General features: G+C 34.4%; 3 long non-coding RNA genes across 21 annotated transcripts; 1 reads left to right on the forward strand and 2 right to left on the reverse strand.

Moving 5' to 3' along the window:
• Nucleotides 1-433: 433 nt before the first annotated feature.
• Nucleotides 434-3,451, reverse strand: LOC132616504 (uncharacterized). Its single transcript, XR_009573225.1, has 3 exons — nt 3,238-3,451; nt 2,211-2,261; nt 434-682 (listed from the first exon to the last, which is right to left on the reverse strand). It is a non-coding gene; the product is annotated as an uncharacterized LOC132616504 (long non-coding RNA).
• A 2,359-nt stretch (nt 3,452-5,810) lies between these two features.
• LOC132617106 (uncharacterized) lies at nt 5,811-10,888 on the forward strand. Of its 19 annotated transcripts, none has more exons than XR_009573597.1 (7): nt 5,811-5,938; nt 6,294-6,497; nt 6,922-6,988; nt 7,163-7,497; nt 8,165-8,247; nt 9,405-9,492; nt 10,249-10,477. It is a non-coding gene; the product is annotated as an uncharacterized LOC132617106 (long non-coding RNA). The 19 variants fall into 19 exon arrangements; XR_009573599.1 differs by having other exon boundaries at nt 6,294-6,416; XR_009573593.1 differs by having other exon boundaries at nt 5,846-5,968; nt 6,294-6,366; nt 6,454-6,497; nt 6,922-7,497.
• A 3,741-nt stretch (nt 10,889-14,629) lies between these two features.
• On the reverse strand, nt 14,630-16,433 carry LOC132618257 (uncharacterized). Its single transcript, XR_009574031.1, has 2 exons — nt 16,263-16,433; nt 14,630-15,477 (listed from the first exon to the last, which is right to left on the reverse strand). It is a non-coding gene; the product is annotated as an uncharacterized LOC132618257 (long non-coding RNA).
• Between the last annotated feature and the right edge of the window lie 255 nt (nt 16,434-16,688).

The raw sequence follows: 16,688 nt of genomic DNA on the forward strand, positions 1-16,688 counted from the left end.
TATATTTTTCTCCTTTTGTGTTTCACTTATTACTCTCAAGCGTTCACTTATTATTTCAAGCCTTGGAATTATTGCTTGTTCTACGTTCTTAGTTATTTCCAGTAGTAAAGAAATTATAGTAATATTCTGTTTTAGTACTATTTGATCAGATTTAGCGTTAGGTATATAATCTATATAGTCTTGTGGTAAAGATATAGATTTTTCTATTAACTTTGAGGCTTCTTGTTGGACTCTGGTTGGTTTGTTCATGAAAGAGTAATTTCTTTAAGCTCTTCTTGTCACGACCCAACTAGGGGCCGTGACGAGTACCCGATACTTGTACCGAGTACCCCTTATCTATCGTTTTACCTTTACTTCTCAGCGGGCCGTAGAAACTGTGCCATATATTTTTTTTTCGTTACTGAACATTAACATTAGTAGCATCATCGTAAACATAGACTAGTAAACTTTTCTATCACGTTATACGACGACGTGAACATTCCAAAATACAACACATCTAACTGTACATATCTGTCTACGAGCCTCTAAACATAGTACACATATACACAGAAAGGGCCGAGTACTGCCGTGCCCGAGTATATACACAAAAATAGTACCAAGGGACTGAGGCTCCGGAACAACTGGAGCGCTGTCAAATACTGCTGATAGAGCTCCTAGGAACCAAATCCGCCTGTCTGCTGACCTGCACGGCATGAAACGCAGCGTCCACAAGAAGGGACGTCAGTACGAATAGTGTACCGAGTATGTAAGGCATAAAAGATAATACAAGCAGGAACATAGAGTACGATTAACAATATCATGAGGTCGTAGGACATATAATGAGGCTAGAAAGTGACTTGTACGTAGGAACGCCCCTTTCAGGCCGGATACCGTGCATGCTTGTCTTTCCCTTTTCAAAACGTTCCTTTTTCATAGGAATAGAAAATAAGGTTTATATCATGTCGTGTTTTATCATATTATATCCTATCATCTCATAGCGTGTCGTATCATATCATGTCGTAGCATATCATATCATAGTATATTATGTCATAGCGTATCATGTCATAGCATAGCGTATCATAGCGTATCATGTCATAGCATGGCGTGTCATAGCGTATCATATCATAGCATAGCATGTCATAGCGTATCAGGTCATAGCATAGCATGTCATGTCATAGCATAGCACCGAGTAATGTCGGCTCGCCCACATAGCGCCGAAATACCGGCTCGCCCATATATCCCGCGTCCGGGCATCCCGCGTCCAGGATGATAAGCCAGCTGACCAGGTGGCAATGAAACATGTTTCCCTTCCCATTCCCCCATGTATCCCTTCCCCCCATCCCATGTTCATATACATATCTTATATACATATACATATCTTATATACATATACATATTTTATATACATTTACATAACTTATATACATATATCATATAGGCATGCAAGAGAGCCCAAAGAAAAATCATGTAGCCATCGGAGTGACGTAAGGTCGGTGAACTCCGATTACATTATGGAACAATCGTGATCGCTTTGTCTCTCCTTGAAGGAACAAGTATTTTAAGGCGAGACTACCAACGGAGAATAGCATTAGAAGTAAACATAGAATGAAATCATGGGCATCATAGACGTCAACTCATAGGCTTTGGAATCCTTAGGAAATAGTGTCACAGCTAGGAAATAGAAATAAGGTTCAAGAACTAGTTTATCACCCTCAAGTTCACATTGAATCCTTAGCTTAAAAATCTTAGTCATGGAATCATTCTGGTCATATTTGTCATGGGCATATTCTCTTTTCTAACATCATCGTTATCATTATCGTCATAGAAGTATTCTCGTTAGAGTAGTTATAGTACTTGTCATTTGGTAACGAAATTAGGATCAAAGGTTTTCTTTGGATTCGATCCTCAAAGTAAGTCAAACAGATATATAAGGAAAATCCGAAAGCAATGGGGCCCACCTCGGGCCGAACGAGGTAGCGTATACGATTTGCATATGTTACATGTCATGGCGTTACTTGTGAGGGTTTTAGAGTAGTCGGGTCCCATTTATGCAAGTTCTAGGGGTTTAGGAGGTTTTTCCAACATTTCGCACACTTTCTAGTTCAATTCTACTGAATGAAAAAGGGGAAACTTTAGGTGCGGATTCCGGGGAATAGAATTGTCCCCGAGGCTCGTACCCAACTTATTACGTCTAAGACATGCCATAGAAAGAAGGGTGAAGCCTTACATACCTTTTCCGCTTCATACACGTCTCCAAAATCAAGTTTCAAGTTCGCCAAAATCTACAATTTGGTCACAATTACCAAATGCTAATTGTAAGGCTTTAAGATTTCAATCTTAACCAATACTTGTCTACAAAAATTTGGGCAGCATCTCCCCTATAAATACACCATCCCCAAAATTCAACTTAGCCAATTTTTAATCAACAACAATCCGGGAATTCAACCCGGCCAAACTATCAACACAATGACAACAACCATGACTACAAAACACAATATAACACAACTAGTCTTCTTTCCAACATAATGCAATAACTTTCAGTTCAACTTCACATTTCCAAACCAATCTCAATGTGTTTACATTCATTACTAATCAAGATCATTACAATATAATTCGGAAGCATTTCATATTTCATTACTAATCAAGATCATTACAATATAATTCGGAAGCATTTCATATCATTTCTACCAAATATTCACAAGATATACAAACTTTCCACCAAAACCATAATCCATCCAAAACTTCTAATCTTCAATCTACATATTCATAACATATTTCCATCTTCCAATTTCATCAACCATAATCATAATTTGCACCTTAACAATTTCATTTTCATAATTACATAAATCTACCATAAAATCACAAAACTTCTCATAACCACTTAACAACCAATCTTTCATGCCAATATGGACTATTATCCTTCCAAATTCACCAACTAACATAATAATTCACATTTAAAACTCCACTTCCATAATTACATAAAAACTTCATTAAAATCACATAATTTCCTATAACTATTTCCAATAATTTTCCATGCCAACTTGAACCATTTTCTTCCATTTCCAATATTAGGTCCACCACAACTACAACTAGAATACAACATAAAATTCAACTCATCTTATTTATAAAACCTTACATACACATGCACACATGCAAACCCACTTTGTAAACTTTCATATTTCCATAAATTCTACTCATTTCTACATACTACAACATAAACCAACCTTCATAACATAATAAAAAGGAATTGATTCTTACCTTTTTCTACAATCTTCTTCACTTGACCAAGTTGTCAACTTGAAGAAACAAGTGCTCTTCCTTCCAAAATAATTACACCAAGTTGTAAAGGACCCTTGAATTAGTAGAAATACCACAAGAAAATAATTTTTGGGATAAGATTTCAAAGGGTCAATTTTTTTTTCTCCATGGCCGTATGGCCTTTAGTTCTTTTGCTCTTGTTTCTTTTGTTCTCTCTTTCTCAGTTTGTCTTGAAACTTCTATATGTTTCAAGACAATTAAATGGTCCCTTTTTTTTTTTAATTATCACATGGATAATTCACTTGGGCTTGGGTCCTTTTTATGGACCATGGCCGGATGTCCCCTATTGGGCCTGATTTTTCTCTTCATTTTTTTGGGCCAACCCGGTTGGTCCCGAGTTGGGCCTAGCCCACTGACCTTTCGACCTTAAAACGTCCATATCTCCTTGTATCGATGTCACCTGGGAACCCACGACCTATGGTTGGAAAGCTAATTCAATTATCTACAACTTATATTTCTTGGTATTTTTCCAAATTCCAAACTTATAATACCGTTTTTGCCCCTAGAAGTCAGATCACCCGAAAACGTTTTCTTAAAAATATTCGTTTGGAGGACTTGCACTTTGATTTGGCCCAAGGGTCCTTCTTGAGTTGTGTTTAACTTCACATATGTGATTCATATGACTTGTCACATGTTCCAAAAAAAATCTTAACGTGTGGGCCCCACCTCAGCTTACAAATAATCCGACGTTTAAAATTACGGGATATAACACTTCTAGTGTCTTTTTCAAATTTCTAATATCGTTATTTAATTTTCTATTTGTTGTGTCGTTTGCGTGACTATCTGGTTTGTCTTTATTTCTATTTCTTTAGGCTTTTCTAGAATAGCCTTAATTAGCTTTTCTATTTCAGTCTTTGTAGGCGATTTTTCTAAACTCAATCTGTTAGTTAAAATCTGAATTTTTCGTTCTAATTCTAGTTCTTGTGATTTTAGGTAATCAAAGCTCTGTTCTAATATTTCTAACTTCATCTTTTGATTTACTTGAGAGGCTTCTATAACTTCTAATAGTCCTGTAATATCTTTATTATTTTCTTGAGTTTTTTCACTAAAATTTATGACTAAATCAACTAGTGTATTAAATTGTTTGTCTTCACTAAGTAATATATGTTCTCCGTTACTAAAATTATACTTTATAATATTATGATCTTTTAATGCTCTATATTTTTTTTTCTCGGTTTATTCTTTAGTCTAAATATTCTAAATTCTTTAGTGTATCTATTTTATCTAAATTTGTTTATTATCCTAAAGGAATCCTTATTTTATAAACTTTCTTTTGATACTCTATATTATCTATAAGTCCTTTTATATATTCTCTTATACTTTGTAATTCCCAAGTTATAGCCAAAATTGTATCTTCGTTAATTTGGCTTTGTAACATTTTATTTTCTATTAGGGATGACAAAGTTTCTGTATTTATTATTACTTCTAACTATGCGCTTAAGGCCTTTTCAACTTTTCTATATTCTCATTTTTTCTCTATATCTCTATATAAATACCAGTAGTTTATAGCTATTTGTTTAACAAAAGGTTGTGTTTTCATATAAAGGTAACTAGTATGGCTTAAATCGCTTCTGGATCTGCTTTTGAGAGTATTTTATAGATTTTATATGTTCTAATAATTTATATTCTAATCCTGATATTATATCAATTAATTCTTGTAATCTTAACTGATTCTCTTTAGTACTACTTAGTCTGATATATTCTCGGTATAGTCTTTCTAACTGTTGTTTTACTTTTAAATCTTTCTAACTCTTGTTTTACTTCTAAATAGTTATCTGTCGTGCAGAGAATGGTCTTCTCATAAAATATAATCTGCAATTTCATTTTCGTCTAAAGTACTTTCTTCTTCTATGTCTTTTTGTGGTGTGTAATTATAATTGGTAAAACGTATAGATGTCTCTACCTTAGAATTAGTGTACATTAGGTGAGATTATGGCTGTAGAATCTTTTTTTTCTATTAAAATATTCTAAATTCCATTCCATCCGTTTCCTAGATTTTATATGTCCTAATACTTTATATTCTAATCTTGATATTATATTTATTAATTCTTGTAATCTTAAATGATTCTCTTTAGTACTGCTTAGTCTGACATATTCTCGTTATAGTCTTTCTAACTCTTGTTTTACTTCTAAATAGTTATCTTGCATTACCTAATGGGATAAATTTTACTATATGTTCTAGATGTCTAATATGATCTTTAGCTCTAGCTATCTCGTCATTGGTGAAATATATTTCCCAATTAAGGTTATTTCTAAAACTTAGTATTGTTATATTATCATGCAAGTCTATATATATATATTTATTTAATTTTTTAATTTAATTAATTTAATTTAATTTATTTATTTAATTTAATTTATTTAAATTTAATTAATTTAATTTAATTTAATTTAAACTATTAATAAGTAAAGCTTTTGGTACGATGAAGGGCAATTCGGAAATATTTTTGTTTCTTTAAGGGTGTTTCTTATCTTGATTACGAGTTATAGTCCTTTCATCTACTTAGTGATGACACGTGGGCTGATATTTTTATACAGCTAACTTTCACTGTCTCCTCTTTTTACAGTCGGATGCATACCCATTTGGCTTTCTCAGATTTTGGCGCTCTGATCTCTCTTCTTCCTCTTCGATTCCATCTCCATGGTGCACAACTTTCTCTTGGAACTTGCTAATGTTGGTTCGCTCTTTAGTTTGTTAGTTTGTTCCGATATTGATTTTTGCCTCTTATCTGTGAGTTGATCTTGCAAGATTGATGGATTTATAATGAACTTTTCCCCCTTCTTCTACATGTTTCTTTACTGAATTTTTATATGCATGTTGACTACATGTAGAGACCCAGTAGAAGAAATGTAAGGATTGAGTTTAGTTTGGTTTTGTCGGTCTTTGTTTGTTGCTGCTTTACCTTTCCGCTCTTACAATGGGCTCTTTTTATGCATGTCCTCCTTTATTGTAATGAAACAACGTAAATTGTAAATTTCTAGCGGCTCTTTTTATACAGGTAGAACGATTGAAAAGATGTTGGTAAAATTGGAAGAAAACAACAACCTCAAAAGGCCTTCTGAGTATATCCGGTGCTTCTTATATTGTTCTGCGAATTTATTTATATTTTGTTCAGCCTCAGGTAACTCTTATAGTGGACTATTAACATATTTTCATAGATTCTTAGGTGCTTTCGTCTGTGAGAACTGAGAACTAGCTTAAGGTAAAGTACGAGTTATTGGATTTTCGATGGTTTATTGATGCATGCTTTACAGGACTTCTGTGCTAACATAAGTTGATTGTGTATTAGGCAATCGGAATTCAATGTTTTACAAAGCTACTTCAACAGCATTGAAATTAGCAACCTAAAGTTTCAAATTTGTTTTGTTTTATTTTTAAATGTAGACAAAAAAAAAAAAACTTTTGCTTTCCTTCCCTCCTTTTTATAGAGATTTAGAATGTTATAAACCTACTTTGGGGAAATTGGCGAATGAAGTATTTGAAAAATTAAGGCGTTCTTTTGTAAATCACGTGATGTGGATTTGCAGAACAATCCTAATGCCACTTTCGGAAAGTATAGTTTGGGGTTGAGCTTGAGCAGATATGAATCAACGTTTTTACTAAGTTGAGTTTTTTTTTGGTTTCAGGATAAGTGTGTTAACCTGTAGTTTTGTTTGATTTGCCGGCTTTTATTAAAGGAAGTGTGCTAACCAGGTATGATTTTATATACTTTGAACTCATGTTCTCCTTATATTTATTTTGATCACAAAGGTGTTTCCTTGATTAGCAAGCTTTTATTTTAAAAAAAATTGTGCTAACCATATCTGATTTTTTTTTTTTTTTATTACAAACAACACAACGATTGTGCTGATATGTACAACAAACTAGCTGGAGTACAACTGCCTCTGCTATTACTTATAACACAGAATTGTGCTGGTATGGACTGTCATCTTACCAGCTATATCAACATTTTTCAAATTACACGAAAGATCTTACAAGAAACTACATTGGGAACACCAAGGAATCAGCTAACTCGGAACAAAGAGTTGAGATGCATCTTTTTGGACGTACAAATTTCAACATTTGTGAAAAGTTTCAGTTTCAAACCTCCTAATGTCAACTCTCTCACTCTATTCGTCTAGAACAACAATGGAAGAGGAGAGTTTAGTACCTTTTTCGTCACTGCTTTTTGGCTAATGCAGTTTTCGAAGAAAAAGGATGAGGTATGGAAAGGAGGTTGACTGATTGGACTACTGATTAGGGAAAGCATTAAAATTACTTTCGTTCTTTGATTTGTGAGGTAAATACTCAGGAAATGTTTGTCAGAAAACAAATCTAAAGGATTGAAAAATATTAGGAAATGCATTATTTAGATAGAGTAGATGAGAGGCTCTTACTTTTACTGATTTGGGCGATTTTACATATTAGAATTGCATCAAGAGTTAATAAAAGTGCATTGATAATTTGTTTAGAAACTGATTCAAGAATGTCAGTGTCTTTGTTGTTTGTTGCTTCAGAAAGTAAAATAGGGGTGCTTCAATTTTGTGTCGTTAAGCCATCTCAATGTATATGTTCCTTCTCTCTCTTTTCTTTGGGGACTGGTTCCCTATCCCGAGTAATGATTTTTGTCCAAATAGGCCTACGTTTCAACAGTAGCTTTCAGATTTATGCAATATTATAAGGATAGTCAGTTTTGTTTCTCCATAGTTGCTTCGTCATTTCTAAGTCTTTCTACTTCTGATTTGCGGCTTGTAACTCCATAAAACTATTATACAATACAATATAAAAAAAAAACGAAGGAGGAATTTGTTATTGATGCTTTTAGTTACAAAGGAGATTCATTTGATATTAAGATTACTCTAGAATTTGAGGAATTTTTGCTCTATGCAGGTCTTTAATGATGATAGAGAGCTTTCATTTACTGGATTCTCTGATTTAGTTTATCCACTTGAAAATCAATTGGCATCTAGAAGGTCAGATGGAAATTATCTTTATATATACACATGTTCTTAACAACTTTTTCATATCACATGTTTTTGGATTTAGATTTCTCATGCGGATTACTTGCTTATTTATAATTAAGAGAAAGCTTTCATTCTATCTCTTTGTTTGGAGTATCTATTTAAACACTAAGCGTAGATAATTAATTTCATTATCTCTTTCGTTGCATTTGATATCTTGGTGAGGAGAAATGTGTATCTAGAAAATACTTTTAATTTGTTTGGCAACCTAATGATGACTAAATGCAGTAATTGTGATGTCTCAACTCCTTGCTTGCGTCGATCTATGTCCATGATGTAAATGAAATATCATATTTCTGCTGTGGCTTTCTTGATGATATGCGATTTTTAGAAGCAAATTGTTTTATTACTCCCCCTGTTTTCAATTTATGTGAACCCATTTGACTGGCCACGAAATTTAAGAAAGAATAAAAGACTTTTAAACTCGTGGTATTGAATGAGTCGCATATATTTTGTGTGGTTATAAATCATTGCATAAAGGTAAATTTTTTCCAAATATAAAAAGCGGTCATTCTTTTTGGCACGAACTAATAAAGAAATAAGTTCACATAAATTGAAACGGAGGGAGTATATGTTAATGTTGGAGATGGACACACTGACTCGCTCTGTGGTTTATGCAACACTTTGAGTAATATTATGTCATGTTGTCATTCATATGCGTGGTCTGCTTTGATAAGTGAACTGCGGACAACTCATAGTAAGAGGTAAGGAAATGAACTATTTGCTTCCTCAATAAAGTAGAAGACATTTTTCCAGTCACTTTATTTTTTATATTGATGGTCGTGATCAGTGGCAGAGCCAGAATTTTCATCTAGGGGGTTCAAAAATTCTAAAAGGTAAATACACTAAGAAGTCAGGGGGTTCAACATCTACTATATATACATAATAAAATAATTTTAACTTTGAAAATATACTGTAATTTTTCGCCGAAGAACCCCCTGGAGCTAACGTGGCTCCGCCTCTGGTCATGATATTTCATTTATGGCTGTATGTCGGCTTGAATCTTTTTTTTTATTTTGCTTAATTGTACTTTATATATTCATAATTGGTTGTATGCAATATTAGCCTTCACTAAAGTTGCATGTATATATTTTGGTGATAATGCTCAGAAAGATCAAATACAAGTCAATTCATCTGTTTGATCATAGAGAGCGAGACAATAATGTTTACGACGCCAATCAGTGAACATGATTTTCGGTATGTTCCTCTGTGTTGTGAATTTTTATCTTTCTGTTGTGCTATATGTGTTACGTTACTATGCCTATTGATTGTATTAGTCTTTGAAATCATATTCTGAATACACTAAATAGAAAATTGTGGAGATTTACCGAGTTTTATTTTTTAATGGGCATGACTAAGTTGATTTATTAAACCCAACCATTTCTAACTCACTGAAGACAATGAAGATTTTGGTTCCCAAATGATGGACAAATCCAGTTCTCCATAGAAACAAACCAGTAAACCGTGATCTTTACTTAATTTATTTCCTTGTCCACAAGGAAGCAGCTGGAGTAGTTGAAGTATTCAGAGTAAAGTAGTTGATGACAAGACTGCTGTAATATTTGTCTTGCTTAGTAAAATTGTCACGTCTACTATGGTTCAAATAAAATACTCACTTACGAATATCCCTTACCATAGAATTTATCTACATAGATACTTATTTTTTCTCTGTTGTTTCCAAAAGAGGAGTTTAAAAGCTTACTTTCTTCCGGGAGAGCATACTTGCCTTTTAATTTTTAGCCATTGAAAGATGCCCCAGTTCATAAACTAGGTATCTTTTAGATGTCTTGCATGTGAAGTGGAAGCAAGATTATATGTAACTATCACGTGTTATTTTTTTCCAGTCTAATCAATGTTATAAATTTGAATCTTCACCTGTCTTCTATAGACAAGAATATTTTATACCAGTGGTCTCCATTAGCGGTTTTGATCCTTCTAATTTATATTTTGCAGGTTACCCCCTTGTAGGAGAAAAGTTCAGATCTTCTAGCATATGTATTTGAAGCAGAAAATTGATTTAGATGGATGGAAATGGCCTTGCATTGACATTGGAAAATATTATAGTTCAGCAACAGAATTACTTCAGCTTAACTTATTCATCAGTGTTAGAACCTTTTTTTGTGATCTTGTAATTACACAAATAATGCACACAACTATACCGGGTATATGCCCGTGCATTGCACGGGCCATCTAGTATATATATATATATATATATATATATATATATATATATAAGTAGTAGTAGTAGTGTACCAAACATGGAAAGAACAATCAATAAATATTGACATCTGAAGCCCATTAACAAGAGGAACAATCAATAGAGGATGGAAAGGGCGATTTAAATTAAAGGATCATCAACTCGACTCTTTCAGAAACTTTTCCTTCTAGTTGTCGCCAAGCCCGACTTCTTGATCTTCGCTCAAGTTTGGAACTCTTCCTTGAAAATGGTGAATAATTGCAAGGAATAACAATTAGTCTCTCAAGCGCTAAACAGTTTTCAAGAAGGTAAGTCATAAGATCAGAATCACTTGAACCCCCAATATAACCGTTGTATCTGATCACTTTTAGATGTTGATAGGGACATTCTGCCTTGAGCAAAAGCATTTGATTTGGAGAGATCCTCGTACCAAGCCATTTGAGCTGCAAAAAGGAAAAAATTGGAGTTGTTGCATATTATATTACTCCATCTGTTCCAAAAAGATTGTCCTCGATTACTTTTTAGTCTGTCCCAAAAAGATTGTCCTCTTTCTATATTTAGAAACAATTTAAATTTATGAGATGATTTACAACCACACAAATATTTAAGACTTGTTTTGGATCACACATTTTAAAAGTCTTTCTTTATTTTTTAAATTTTGTGCCAAGTCAAAAGAGGCTAATCTTTTTGGGACGGAGGGAGTATATATTATATGGGGCGAGTTCATTTAAATAAAACACTACAACTACATTTAAAGCTAAAGAATAAACTTAGTTTGTGCATACCTTGATCTCGAATTTTTGCAGGTTTGGAGATGCATCGAGAAGAGGAGGAATTCCAATTAGGCTACAATCGATAGCGCTCGTAACACTCAACATAAGCTGCTTGAGATTGTTCAATTTTGGAAGAGAATAATAGTCCTCCAGTTGACCAGAATACACTTTAAGTGAAAGCATCACAAGTTGAGTGAATTTAGTTGCAAGTGTAGTAACAAGTCCAGACTGTCACGACCCCACTAGAAGTCGTGACGGGTACCCGATACTACTATACCGAGCACCTCTTGTCTGCATCTTACTCTTACTACTGAGTGGGCCGTATGGACGATACCGTCATTGCTTTACTCAACACCACCATTAATAGCATACTCGTAAACAAGTGTCAATAAGCTTTACTAACATATTATACAGCGACAAGGACGAACAAGAGTGTGAAACATCTGACTGTACATATCTGTCTACAAGCCTCTAAACAAGATACATATATTCAAAAGGAGGGCCGGGTTCTGCCGTGCCCAAATATATACACAAAAGTAGTACCAATAAACTGAAGCTCCGGAACAACTGGAGCGCTCTCAATGTACCGCTGGTGGAGCTTCTAGGAATGGAACCCGTCCACCTGCTTACCTGCGTGGCATGAAACGCAGCGACCACAAGAAGGGACGTCAGTACGAGTAATGTACCGAGTATGTAAGGCATGAATAATAACATACGGGAGATACATAGCATGAGCAATGACATAAAGGAAATATAGAGCATATCATGAGATAGAAGAGCAACCTGTACATATGAGTGCCTTTTGGCGGGTACCATGCATGCTTAGTGCTGCGGAACGTGCAACCCGATCCATATATATATATATATATATATACCATATTGCTGCGGAACGTGCAGCCCGATCCAGTTATATATTATATTGTTGCGGAACGTGCAGCCCGATCCATTCATATATATTATATTGCTGCGGAACGTGCAGCCCGATCCATTCATATATATTATATTGCTGCGGAACGTGCAGCCCGATCCATATATATATTATATTGCTGCAGAACGTGCAGCCCGATCCATTTATCCATATATCCCGCGTCCAGGCATCCCGCGTCCGGGACGATATCATATTATACCAACTGATCAGGTGGCTATGCGTCTATAGCGCCTCACCTTTTCCCTTGCCCCATATACTTATACATATATCATGTTCATGTATCATATGCATATATCATATACATATATCATGTAAGCAGCATGCAGGAGAGCCCAAAAAAAATTATGTCTCTATCGGAGTGACGTAAGGTCGGTAACCTCCGAATGTATTATGGAATAATCATCATAGCTCTGTCTTACCTTGAAGGAACAATTATCATAAGATGAGACTAGCAACGAATAACGGCGTTAAGAGAACATGGAATAAGATCGTAGATCTCATAAGACGTCGCTCCATATACATATGCACATAGAACAAATTTTCAAGACTCGATGGGTACGTACATAAACCGACACCTGAAGGCTCAGAAACAAGTTTCGGGTCAATCCGACTTAGTATAAGAAAGTTATGAGCGGTTGAAGTACAAAACCTTCTACGGACGTTTCAGAAGCCATTTTTGGAAAATCAAAGCAACAATCCTGTTAGGTACCTTTCGAATATCGTTATGGATCAAATCAGATAGAGCTTTTGGAACCATATGTACGTATCAAAATATATTAAAGACTCAACGAAATAATCAGACGTGCTCTCATTTGAAAACCAAGACATTAGTCATATCAATTATTTTTCGAATGCCATTCGGAAACATATCAAATAGAACTTCAGACATCATGGATACGCATCATAACCATATGAAATAGCTTATGGAAGTCAAGAATATTAGCCATCCTAGTGGCTCTAAGAATAGGAGTTTCTTTGGAATCATATACATATCGTCTGTTCGTTTCACAAAGATCATGCCAAAAGAAAGAAAGGGTAAGCCTTACATACCTTGCCCGCTTCCTAAGCTAATCCGAATTTAAATCCTTGGCTTCGCAAGATCTACAATAATATTAGTATATACAAAACATTAGTTATAGCTACTTAGAAGTCCAATCCTCAATCAACACTTTATTTACCGAAATTTCGGCAGCATTTCTCCTATAAATATACCATCCCCGAGAATCCAACTCGGCCATATCATCAACAACAAATCCGAGAATTTAACTCGGCCAATTTATCAACAACAATATCAACAGTCATTCTAATAATATCAACAATCAATTCAAAACGCATTCCAACGTTAACAACTTCTTTCTACAAACTTCGATGGCGTTCCATTTGTGTTCAATTCATAATCGCTTACATATTCAATTACTAATCCAAAACCATTCAAACAATATTCAAGAACACTTCAAATAGTCCGCACAATATTCAAAATAATCTAACCAATATGCCATTCCACCCGAAACCTTCCAAACGCAACAAGAACGACAACAACACATTTCCTTCCTTCAAGTTCATGAACCATACCAACAATTTACACACTAACAACATCATTTTCCATAAATACAAGAAATGATTTTTAACATCACATTAGCTTCTAAACAACTCTCCAACACTTACAACTTCAACTAGAATCATTAAACTTTCATTCCCATCATAGGTTCCATTACAACAACAACCAAAATACTAAGAAAAATTGATTCATTTTCTTCCACACCACACCATATCTACACGGCCACACATTATATACACACGGCCACATATAACATCCATATTTTCATGAATTTCATCCACTTTTACATACTACTACATACATAATCATCCATAACATATAAGAAAAGGATTAAACCTTACCTTTTTCCCTTAACTTCTCACTTGGCTAGAATTGTAGCTTGCAAGAATAGATGTTTTACTTGCTCCAATGGCCACTTCACTTTGCTAAGGACCTTTCAATTGGTTGTTTAGTTAGAAGAAAATAATTTTTGATCAATTTTTTTTCCAAGGTTCTTGCTTGGTTGGATAGGGCCGAATGGTCTCTTATCTCTCTCCTCCTCCAAGTTTCTTGAAATTTCTAGGGATAAAGATGAAAATATGATGACTTAGTCATCTTTTATCTTATTCATTAAGCTTCTATGTGGGCCTAAACCCACTCCATTTTGGATGGCAAAATGGCCCATTAACCCAAGCCCATCTTTTTTTTTTTGTTTTTTTGTTTTTTTTTTGTTTTGTGATTCATGAAAATTTATTTTCCAAATTCCAAATTTGCCCTTAGCCTTCCTCCATATTTTCTATGAGCCATCTTGCGAATTTCCCTTTTTACTCCTAGCTTTACTTAATATTTCCACATCAAAATTTTCATTCACAACTTGTGTATTAAACAAGATCAAAATATAGCCTTGTCCTTAACTTCTTGCAATTATCTCGAATTATCCAAATGTACAAAATGCGGGATATAACACAGACAAAGACGGAAAGAAGCATGTATCAATATGAACATCAAGAACTGAAGTAACAATATCGAGCTCAAAATTCGTTTCCGTTCCTTCGAAGTTAAAAGAGACAAGATTGACACTCTGATTAATCTTCAGGGAAGATAGCATTTGGCAATGCTGTATCTCCAAATGCTTCAACTTGAGGGAAGGACCAATTATATCCAGATGTTGCAATTGGTTAGACTGTTGGATTGACAAGTGTTCGAGAAGGGCACAGCTTGAGAGGAACATCTTGACCACTTGACTATCCACATCAATCCCGCATAAAGTCAGCACTTTGAGATTCTGAAATCCAAACAAGTCCTTCAAATTAAAACAAGCATGATTCTATCGCCAATAATGACGATAGAACAATTCTATCTTCAGGCTTTCAACTTTTGTTGCTACTGCTAAGTTGAGCCATTTATCAATTTCACATTGAAAACTATCTTGAAAAAGACAAGAGACACTGAATTCTTCTAAATGACAATTAGACTTTGACTTGTGCAAAGCCAAAACATGATTAATCCAATCGATATGTCTCGATGCTTCCTTTCTGCAAAATTCTGTATCTTTACAATCCCATTCCTCTATGGGAATTGGAAGATTAAAGTTAGGACGTGTGACATGTGTCCAAATATAGCGCCATCGACTTGAAAGACAACTCACAACCACTGCTTCCCTCAATGTCAACTGAGACACAATTGACACAAGAAGCTCATCTGGCAATTGGCTAAGCTTGTCCGACATATTGTATTTGTTGCTGACCTAAATTAAAAACAACACCAAGACTAAGGTCACAATATACATAGTAGGAGTACCTACTAAATGAATATTACATCGATCGAAAAAGTTAAAAAGCGAGTGATCTAAACGATTTTAAAACTATAATGTCTATCTCCGAGATTAATGAATCCAAACTGAAATCCAATTAAGTCAAAAGAGATGTGGACATATACTATATTTGTTATTTGTTATGATTGTGAAATCAAGATTAGATTTTGCAGGACATGTCAATAAAGATCTTCAAGGCATTAACTAATTGGTTCATGCAAAATTAAACCTCAACTATAAATCCACTTGTATCCTGATTAGAAGCAAAAGATAAAATGGTTGACTTCACCGTTGAAATTGAGAGAATTTCCCATGATGAATTTTTTTTGGACCTAACTCTATCGTTAAACCATTTTTTAGACTCCACTAAAAGTTCAATTCTCCCATGTTAAGGCTAAGGGACTCCAATAATTAAGTTCAATTCTCCCATGTTAAGGCTAAGGGACTCCAATAATTTAAACTCAAACGAAAAGTAATTAGTTTTCAACGCCTCTGGAGTTTTAAGATTAATTATTTGAAAGGAGCTCTTCGATTATTTGGAATTATATAAGGGCTTCAGAAGTGTTTTATCGCTTTGGGAGATTAGGCATTTTGTTGCCTGTTTAGCCAAGTCTTTTAGAGGCCAAGAGTGCTTATTTTTTATCGTAACACACAGCGGAAGACAAAAGCAATCCTTGTTAAAAATTTATTGACATCACAAAGATGGTGACAAGACAAACCTTGAAGACTCTATGCGTATCCACTGAGGCAATCTTTGCTATCAACGGAACTCACGAACAAACTGGATTAATATTGTGCTGAAACTTTTCTCAAAAATTTCAACTCATTATAAATGGAACAAGAAAACAATTTTTCTGTTAATAATTTTCTCTCTTGATTTGGTGTGTGAGTACTACACTGTCAACAAAGTGTTTTCTTTTCATATGACTTATATAATGATTTATTTAGGGTAAAATTTAATTCCTTAGTTAAACATTTATGGAAATTTTTTCAATGATACCATTCTTATTGGAATTCACAAACTGTCGAGCAGCACAAATTCTACGTGCTTTCCTTTTCCTTCAATTCCAATCCTTAATCCAATTCTAAATTGGATTCTTATAAGTCCTTTTTTAAGGACTTGCACGTGAAGTCCTTATGGACTT

Source organism: Lycium barbarum, chromosome 11 (assembly GCF_019175385.1).
Source record: "Lycium barbarum isolate Lr01 chromosome 11, ASM1917538v2, whole genome shotgun sequence".
In the NCBI taxonomy this organism is placed as follows: domain Eukaryota; kingdom Viridiplantae; phylum Streptophyta; class Magnoliopsida; order Solanales; family Solanaceae; genus Lycium; species Lycium barbarum.